At 36.5% G+C, this 8,989-nt stretch overlaps 1 long non-coding RNA gene across 1 annotated transcript; it reads right to left on the reverse strand.

Annotated features, from left to right (window-relative positions):
- Positions 1-4,189: 4,189 nt before the first annotated feature.
- Positions 4,190-8,056, reverse strand: LOC133728562 (uncharacterized). The gene is made up of 3 exons (XR_009855912.1): positions 7,695-8,056; positions 5,812-5,902; positions 4,190-4,988 (listed from the first exon to the last, which is right to left on the reverse strand). It is a non-coding gene; the product is annotated as an uncharacterized LOC133728562 (long non-coding RNA).
- Between the last annotated feature and the right edge of the window lie 933 nt (positions 8,057-8,989).

Raw genomic sequence — 8,989 nt, forward strand, 5'->3', positions numbered from 1 at the left:
AGAAGACGCCCTATGTGGAAGAAGAAGAGGTAAAAAAAGAGAGAGAGAGAGAGAGAGAATAAAATTAATTAAAAAAATAATAATAATAAGTGAGGGTATAATAGACTTTTTAGGGGGAAAACGACCGCCACGTCAGCAAAATAACGGAGTCTTTGACGGCAAGGACAAATTGAGAGGAAATTGAGAGTTCAGGGACTTTTTAGGTGAAATTCGAAGGTCAGTGACTGAACCGATTAAACCCTATAAGTATAGGGAGTAAACAGTATTTAACTCTAAACTTAAACTTTCAAAAAAAAAAAAAAGGTCATTTATATATGAAAATTGAAAAGGATAATAAAAAAAAAGTGAACAATTGAGAGGAACAAGAAAAAATTGCATGTAATTGCCTATTTTTTTTTTTTTTTTTTTTTTGTAGTTGCTAATTGAGTATAATCAAATGTTGCTTTCATTTTCATAATTCAGCCATCATATGAGGAGATTGACTAAGCTACACAGTTAACTACTCTAGTTCATTGCTTGAATGAAGCAAGTTATTTTTGGTTGTGAGACCCTACCGACAAGAGATCGAGATAAAGTCTATCTTTATCAGCCAACTCATCCCATGTTTCCATTTTTCAGAGTTTACCACTACTCATAACTTCTTGAACTTTTTTTAGGGTAATGCTCTGAGTATACACTGACTTTTTCAAGTGGCTTGAACTTTGTCCACAACTGCCCGCTTAATTTGGTGACTCTGAATTATACAAGATTTCCTCCAATGCAATCCATAGAAATTTCACGAATTCCTTGATGGATTAGTCTGACGACTCAGTAGTAATGCGAAATTGAGTTTCTTTGTCTGGTGGATCTGATCGAGGGCAATACATACCGAAAGGTTTGAGGAAGGAATGCGCATAAGAGTATATAACCAACCCACCCTTCTGTTAACCTAGTCAAATTAGTTATAGGTGGGGGAAGGACAAAGGAAAGAGCGATGCCCACATTAAATCAATTTATTCGTCATGATAGAGAAGAAAAACAGCTCACGGACCGTACTCGAGCTTCAGATCAATATCCCCAGAAGCAAGGAGTATGCCCGTGTGTTTGAACAAGAACACAAAAAAAACCCTAGAATAGAAAGAGTAAGGGCCCATCTGAGTATGACTGAAACCCCCCTGACACTCATTGCTCTTTTGGGTTCCTCGATCTATATATTCATTCACTCTGAATAACCTAGAGGATTTGTCAAACGATTACCTCTCTAAATCAGGTTACTCACTAGGCTTAAGCCATCGGGGTTGATCAACCCAGGATTCATCCAAGACTCTAGATCTCATTTGGTGTGAGTTTGTCAAATGCTAGCTAAGCCAATAAGACCCTTGCAGAGTTCCCAATATCATAGAGCTCGGGAAGCTCGAAGCCAATCAAAATCCAAACAATAAGGAGCACTCAACTACTAGGCTAGTCTAGTAGTTTTTTTTTTCCCTATTAGTTGCGATATGTGAACAAGCGTTTACTTATATTATGAGATTTGTTGAGTAAGCTTGCGTTAGTTGTCAGTTATAAGATAGCTAGAAAAAGGGGGCTTTCGACATAAAAAATCCTATCGGGCTTGGCTTCGCTATTGCTCCTGACTTGTATTGAAGTCGTAGTCTTAGAGCACATAAATAAGGTAGCTTGCTTCCTAGACCTCAGAGCTTGACCAGTGGGGGCTGGTGTTTGTTTTCAATCCCGAGGCCTAAGTTAGTGATGAGATATCGGTTATGGGCGAAACCTCTGTGGTCTACCAGAATATCGGTTTGTTTAATGGTTGCTGAGGTGCTTGTTGTTTTATTGATTTCTATCTCATTGATTCCTCCCCGTAATGCAAACATATGCCTGTTTGCCTCCTTGGTTTGCTGCCAATATGTTCTTCACTGGGTTGATTCTGCAGTTGGGTGGCCTTATAATTTATTTGAGTGCTGCTGCTGCATTATTCTTCTTTTGCTGCTGCTGTTCTCTCCTTTTGGCTGCTGCAACATTTTTCACATCATGCTGCTGCATCACTTTTCATCTTATGGTGCTTGGTTGGTAATGTCTTGTACGGGTGTGCTACTGGAATTTGCATGTCCTTGAGCTGCCCTTTAGGTAGTAGCTTTTTGTTTTTGTTCTGTCTTGTCTTGTACAATTTTTGTCTTTGTGCAATTTAATTCTTCCTTAAAAAAAGAAGAAGTTAGTGATGAGATATGAATTTGGTAGAGTAACGGTAGTTGGTTATTAAATCATCAACATAAAGGAAGAAAGAAGGCTACCTTTATATGAGAATGTTAAGTTGTTCTCCTTTTTTTGGAGTGATGAATTGTATTTTTGAAGTTCATAGTTATTATCTTAAATCATTTTGCTGAGTTTAATTTTTGGGTACCCAAAAAGCATCCAAATCTCTTGTGAGTTTAATTTTCTTTTAATTAAGCGTCTTAAAATACAAAAATAAATCGTATAAAGTTAAATTCAGACCTTGAAGACATGATCTTTAGGTACCCAAAAAACACTCAAGCTGTGAGTCGAGTAAACTAGGATTACAATGTTGTTCTCCCTATTAGAAACAGTATAAAATTTTAAGTAAATGGTATTGAAATTCAAAATGACTAACACATTAGGTTAGTTCCGACCATGGTTTCAAGTAGGGCTGGGATTTGGAACCGTGAAACCTCATAAACAGCACCGAACCGGACCGAAAAATCCAGTTCGGTTCGGTTTTGATCAATATATTGACATACATGTTTTTCGGTTCGGTTCTTTATATGGCAACAACGGTTCGGTTCCGGTTTTTATTTTTCAAACTTGTGCAGAACCGAACTACTAGATAAATGATAATAGGTAGATCTTATTATCCACCTGTCAATATCCTATCTTCTGATCTTCTCCACTCAAGGCCTTTTTTTTTTTGTCTGTTCCTTATCCACTCCAAATTGTCTATTCAAAAAAATGAGTCCTAAAAAACTATCTCTCTCTCTCTCTCTCTCAAAGACCAGAACTCATCTCTCGATGAAAACAGAAAACCCACAGATTCACCTATTGTTTATTAGTCATCTCCAACCCAAACATGAAACCCCCAGATTAAAACTCCCAACTTTTCCCAGTCTCCAAAAACCGATCTTTCACTGATACGATATCAAATTCTTCAATCTCCTCTCTCAATCTCGAGTTTCTTTTGCCACCCAGTGGCTGTGGAGTCTGTAATCTGCGCTCAAGGAAGCTGAGGAGAAATGCAAAGTCTTCAGCAGAAGCTCGAGTCTCTCATTGAGGTAGGTTTTAGTGGATATTGAAATAATGAATTGTAGGGGCTGGACTAATTGTTCATCGGTGGAGTTAGTGTTTAATAGAAATTGGAGTATAAACTTGGTTATTTGGATAAAATTGGGTTTCTGTGGTTGCTGTATTCACAAGCTTAGAATTCGAAAGTTCAATTCTTTATTTGCTGGGCAGTTTGAGTTATTTTATAAAAACAGTTTATACATTAAATTCACAATCATTCATAAGTTTGTTCCTTATTTCTAATTCTGATTCTATTTGGGTTTGCTTGACTTCTTTCAGATAAGCTTTCAAGGGTTGGAGCTGAGAAATTGGGGCCTAGAAAAGAGATGGTTCCCAGCAAGTATCAGATTGTTTAAGAACCGAGAAAAAGCACAAACCGAACCGATTAGAAACGGTTCGGTTCTAGTTCGGTTTTAATTTTTTTTTCCTTTAAACCCGAACCGTTTGTAGTATGTAGTTTTCGGTGTCGGTTCCTAAGTTTTTTAACAGGAACCGACCCGGTCCCAGCCCTAGGCCTTTCAAGTGTCCAAATGAGACTGTTGTAGTCAGACCAACCAATCCAAGCACAACAAATGAGGGTCTCAAACCAATGCCTAGTCATAAGCCGAGTCATAATAAAAGTAGTGCTAAAAGAGGTCTCAAACCAATGCCTAGTCCTCCAAAATGTCTTGAATTGCAACCCGGGTCACACATGAGTTTCGGCCTTTCGGGTTATGAAATTAAGAAACTAAACAAATTATTTTGAATCTAACGGTCCAAGAAATTCGTAAAATTAAATTCAACACTTGATATTAAAGTGTAAAATCTTTTAACTAAACAAATGGTCGGACAAAAATTTAAAAAAACAATCAGAAATTTATTTAAAATATCAATTAATATTATAGTTAAATTTGTCAAAAAAACTAATAATAAGACATCACTATAGTTGGAGTTGCCCTTTTTACATATTCTGAACATCGCCTTATCATTTCATTTCCGAGCCTTCACCAATTACCGCCAATTGCTTCCACACTCCCCGCGAAAATGGCAACTCTCCATTTACACAACCTCCTGCCCAATCTGACGTCGTTCAAATCACCATTTTCAACTCGGCCCAGACCGCGGTCCAACTCGGTCAGGTGCGTCGGCGAGGCAACTCAGGTGAGCAGCAGCAGCGAGACCAACCGAGTCACAGTGAGTAACGGCAACGATTCGTTGGACATATGCCGAGTCCTGAACGGAATGTGGCAGACCAGCGGCGCCTGGGGCCGCATCGACCGAGACGACGCCGTTGAGGCCATGCTCCGCTACGCCGACGCCGGCCTCTCCACCTTCGACATGGCCGACCACTGTAAGTCTCTCAATTTCTGACTAGAAAATGTGCCCGCGATTTGCTGCGGAGCAATCGTTGTTTGCAATTTGTTTTAAAGTGACCTAATTTTGAATAATCATGTATATTACATTTGAATACTAATGGATACAAAATGTAGTCACTCAGTATTGACAATTATACGATTCCAGAGATGGCTTTTGGTACTTTTATTCTAAGATTTCAGAGCTAGAATTATGACAAAAAAAAATTCAGTCCAAAGCAAGACAGATACCCACATCACAATGCAAGCAAAACAGATACCAAAATATCTATGTTTTCCTAGCCAAAATAAGTATAGAATAAAACGTGGAGCTGCATTGAACTCCACCAGTTGCTCTGCTTTGCTAATGTGCGCACAGCCTCTCTGCTATGACGAAAGAAAAAATACATTAGTAATTAAAGATTTCACATAATTTTATTGAAAATTATGTAAAAATCATTTCATAATACATTAGTAATAAAACCATTTCATTGAAAATTGCTCATATCTGCAATACCTGCTATCCAAGCTAAACTCAAATGTATAACAATCATTCATTCTTTGAATTAGTTTTACTCCAGATATACACTTTACATTGAGAATAGTGCTAAAATGTCTATATATATATATATATATATATATATATATATATATATATATATATATATATATATATAAGCCAATCCATCAGAACAAAAACAAAGGCAAGAAACCCAAAACCCAGAACATTAACAACTGAATCAGATAAGACAATGCATCCACCAAAGAAAGAAACACCCCTTGGAAAAATGTATTAGTACTTGTCATCGAAAAGCAGAAGAAACATACTGTTGCCAAGACAAAGTATCTTTTTTGGACCTGTAATCTCTGACTGAATTGAATCATAGCTTGATCAAGCAGTTAAAGCAGGAAATTTAGGAAATTATAAAGGCATATGTTTTAATTACCCAAACAACAATAATCTTTACAAACATAGCGTCAAACCGTACATTAGTTCGATACACATAAACATCAGAAACATAACTTCAAACCTTTTCAATCAATTCCGAAATCCCAATCCGAAACACAATCACAACCCCTAAATCAAAAAACCCATATATGCATGAATTCTAAACAAACAACAACGCAAAAACCCGACTACTTCAAAAAAAAAAAATTAATAATAATAAAAAAAAAGGAATAAAGCTAAAAAAAAAAACTTCCAAACCTGCAATCCTCACTCTGTCAAAATCTACCAAAACCACAGCCTTTGATCAAACCAAAGAAGAACTCAGCAAACCAAGGAACTTTATTGTGGTCTGCACAATAAAGCAAATGGAAATATCAGAAAAAGCATTTAAGCTTCAGAAGAAGGCTGCATTCTACATACATAAAGAAGTATAACAGGACCCATCTCTATTGATTTGTGAACTTTGGTTTTAATAACTTTGTAGCTTAGATATCAAGAAATCATAAAACATAAATAAGACAACAACACTGAAGCACAACTTCTCATTATAGAAACCAAGTAAGAACAACTTCCTACATTTTATATTTGAAACGACCATATGAATTAATTTCTTCAGATAATATGATAATTACTAATTACAATCAATGCTGCAGAAGAAAACAATGGATAAATAAGGAGTAATTTTATTTACACAACTCAGTTTGTTTAATACACATCCTGCTTTTTTGTAAAAATTTAAATTCCTTCTATACCCTTTCTCATCTAAAAAATAAAAAATCCCTGCAAATCGATGGAAGGATATGAATACTGTTCAAAAGAATTCTCCATGATCTTCTCTGCCACTTTACTAATGAACTTAACAAACACATTGACTGTTTCAATCTCTCTCTCTCTCTCTTCTAATTAATTGGAGTTACTTGTTCAGTATTTCTTCATGATCTTCAATTTAATAAGCTTGCTATCTAAGTTGTGTTATGGTATGTTACTAAAAAGAAAGAAAAAGAGGTTGGAGTGTTGGACATAGAGGTGAAGGGGTGTGGAGAGAGAGAACTCAAAGAAGAGAGAGAGGTTGAGACCTGAGAGATAGAGCTGGGCTCCGCACAGAGAGGGCAGAGTGCATGTGAGAGAGAGGAGAGGAAGAGAGAAGGGTAGAAGTGGAAAAATCGAGGGAAAAAATGGCAAAAAAAAGTTTGAGGATGTGTATTTAGAAATTAGGGATGTGTGAATAAAATTACTCATAAATAAGTACTAAGAAAACAATGGAAAAATAAGTACTAATCTAATATGTTCTTCGGCCATATTCATACATCAGTTGGTAACTTTAAACTGTAAAGTATATAGAACTTGTAATAAACCTCTCACATCATCACAAACTCACAATCTTATCACTTATCAGCAGAAAAAAAATCTTTTACTAATGGAAAAGAATGACAATTTACTAAATCATATCAAAGATGAAAGATTGAAAACAAAAAATTTGGATCTTGGAACTGTTGAAAAGTTAAAACCCAGGCTGCAGAAGGAAACCAAATCGCATACATTAAGAATTGAATCAGATAAGCTTCAGTTAACAGTAGAAAGATCAATAGGAATCAATGCCAACCAAATAGCTTCACCCACGAATAATGCATTTAAGTAGAAGGTTAAACATTATGTCTGTTCATAATAAAAAGAAAAATAAAAACAGGCATCATGTAATTGAAGCCATCAAATCAATTGAACCCCAATTCTTATTTTGCTTTTGCTGAAAATGAAACCGTCGGTTCTTCTTTTGCTGATTACTTTGATCATGAAAAGAAGAAACAATAAGAAGAGGGTTCTTATCATCAGATTTCTACATAGCCTACAATCAATTCCAAGGTTGGAAACTCAGAACAAAAACAAAGGCAAGAAACCCAAAACCCAGACTCCTATTTAGAATAAACAAACAAACACTATTATCACAGAAACCAGGAACAATGGAGCAAAAAAACCAAATCAAACAAACAAACCAAAAACCCAATTTCACCAAAAAAACAAAGCAATGAAAAATTCACAAATCGGAGGCCCCAAGTTTCCATCGAAAGACCACAACTTTAAACAAAACCCACAATATTCACATCCAAGTGCAACCAGCCCTGAGAATTAGGCGAGACAATTACCGGATTGAAGATTCAAACTTTTCCTCCGATCTATCTCTCTACCTCCTCGTCCGAAGCAAACAAACACAACCGATCTCTCTAACTCTCTCTATCTCTAAACCCGGATTGAGGATTCAAACTTTCCCTCCGATCTATCTCTCTACCTCCTCGTGCGAAGCAAACACACACAACCGATCTCTCTCTCTCTCAACAATTGATAAAGATGGTCAGAAGATTGTAGAAGAAAGAGCAAAACAATGCGAAGATATCCAGATCCGAGGTAGAGCCCGAAAAAAAAAAAAATTGAAGCGAGGGCAAAATGGTCCAACCACTTGAAGCCAAATCACTGTTTAATAAACAGTGTAGGAGCTTTAGTATATAGTAAATTTCTAGGTTTTACTGTGCCACGTGGCACTTCTGTTAGATAAACATCCACGTGGTTTTACATTTTTTGTTTTACAATTCTGCCCTGCAAAACCAGTAGTACAAAATCAATGGTTGAGGACTTGAGCTAGATAAGATAAAATTTGTAGCATGTCAAATTGATATAGGAGAAGAAGAAGAAGAAGAAGAGGGCGTTGTGTTTGTTTGCATTATTTGGAATGGCAGAGTTGTTGGGTCATTATTCTCTAAGCAAATTCACGTTTGGTTCGATCACGTCTCCAATTGGGTGTGTGTTGACTGAAGATAACAGACGAGTTGTGGTTAAGAATGGGAAGGATGCATTAGACATATGTAGGGTTGTGAATGGGATGTGGCAGACCAGCGGGGGCTGGGGTCGAATTGATAGAGACAATGCTGTTGATGCTATCCTTAAATATGCTGATGCTGGACTCACTACATTTGATATGGCAGATATATGCAATTTTCAGTAATCTATGGTGTCTGTGTGTGGAGGCATTGATTTCACTGTCATTTTTTCTGTTATACTTGTGTTGAGAAATTATATACCGCAACACTAGTAGTAATAAGGTTAACAGTTCCTGGTGCAACACAAGTTACTAGAAGTTTTGTTTCTGAGTGTCGACCTTAACTGGATAGTTATATCTTAATACTAATTGATTGCATATGTTCGTCACTCGTTGTAGTAGTTAATCTTGTAAAACTAAATTACAAACAAGCTCACACATTACATGTTCATTATTGGCTTTAAACATACCATTGACATCATAAGTAGAAGCCATTGCTGCAGCTGCAAAACAAAAGAACAAGTCGAGGTCCAAGTCTTCTACTATTCACCAACTGTAGCTTCTGAATGGGCAGAACACTATGCTTGTAAAACGGTGGTGATAACAGGGACCCTAACCTCTTATTTA

Source organism: Rosa rugosa, chromosome 2, assembly GCF_958449725.1.
Source record: "Rosa rugosa chromosome 2, drRosRugo1.1, whole genome shotgun sequence".
NCBI lineage: Eukaryota > Viridiplantae > Streptophyta > Magnoliopsida > Rosales > Rosaceae > Rosa > Rosa rugosa.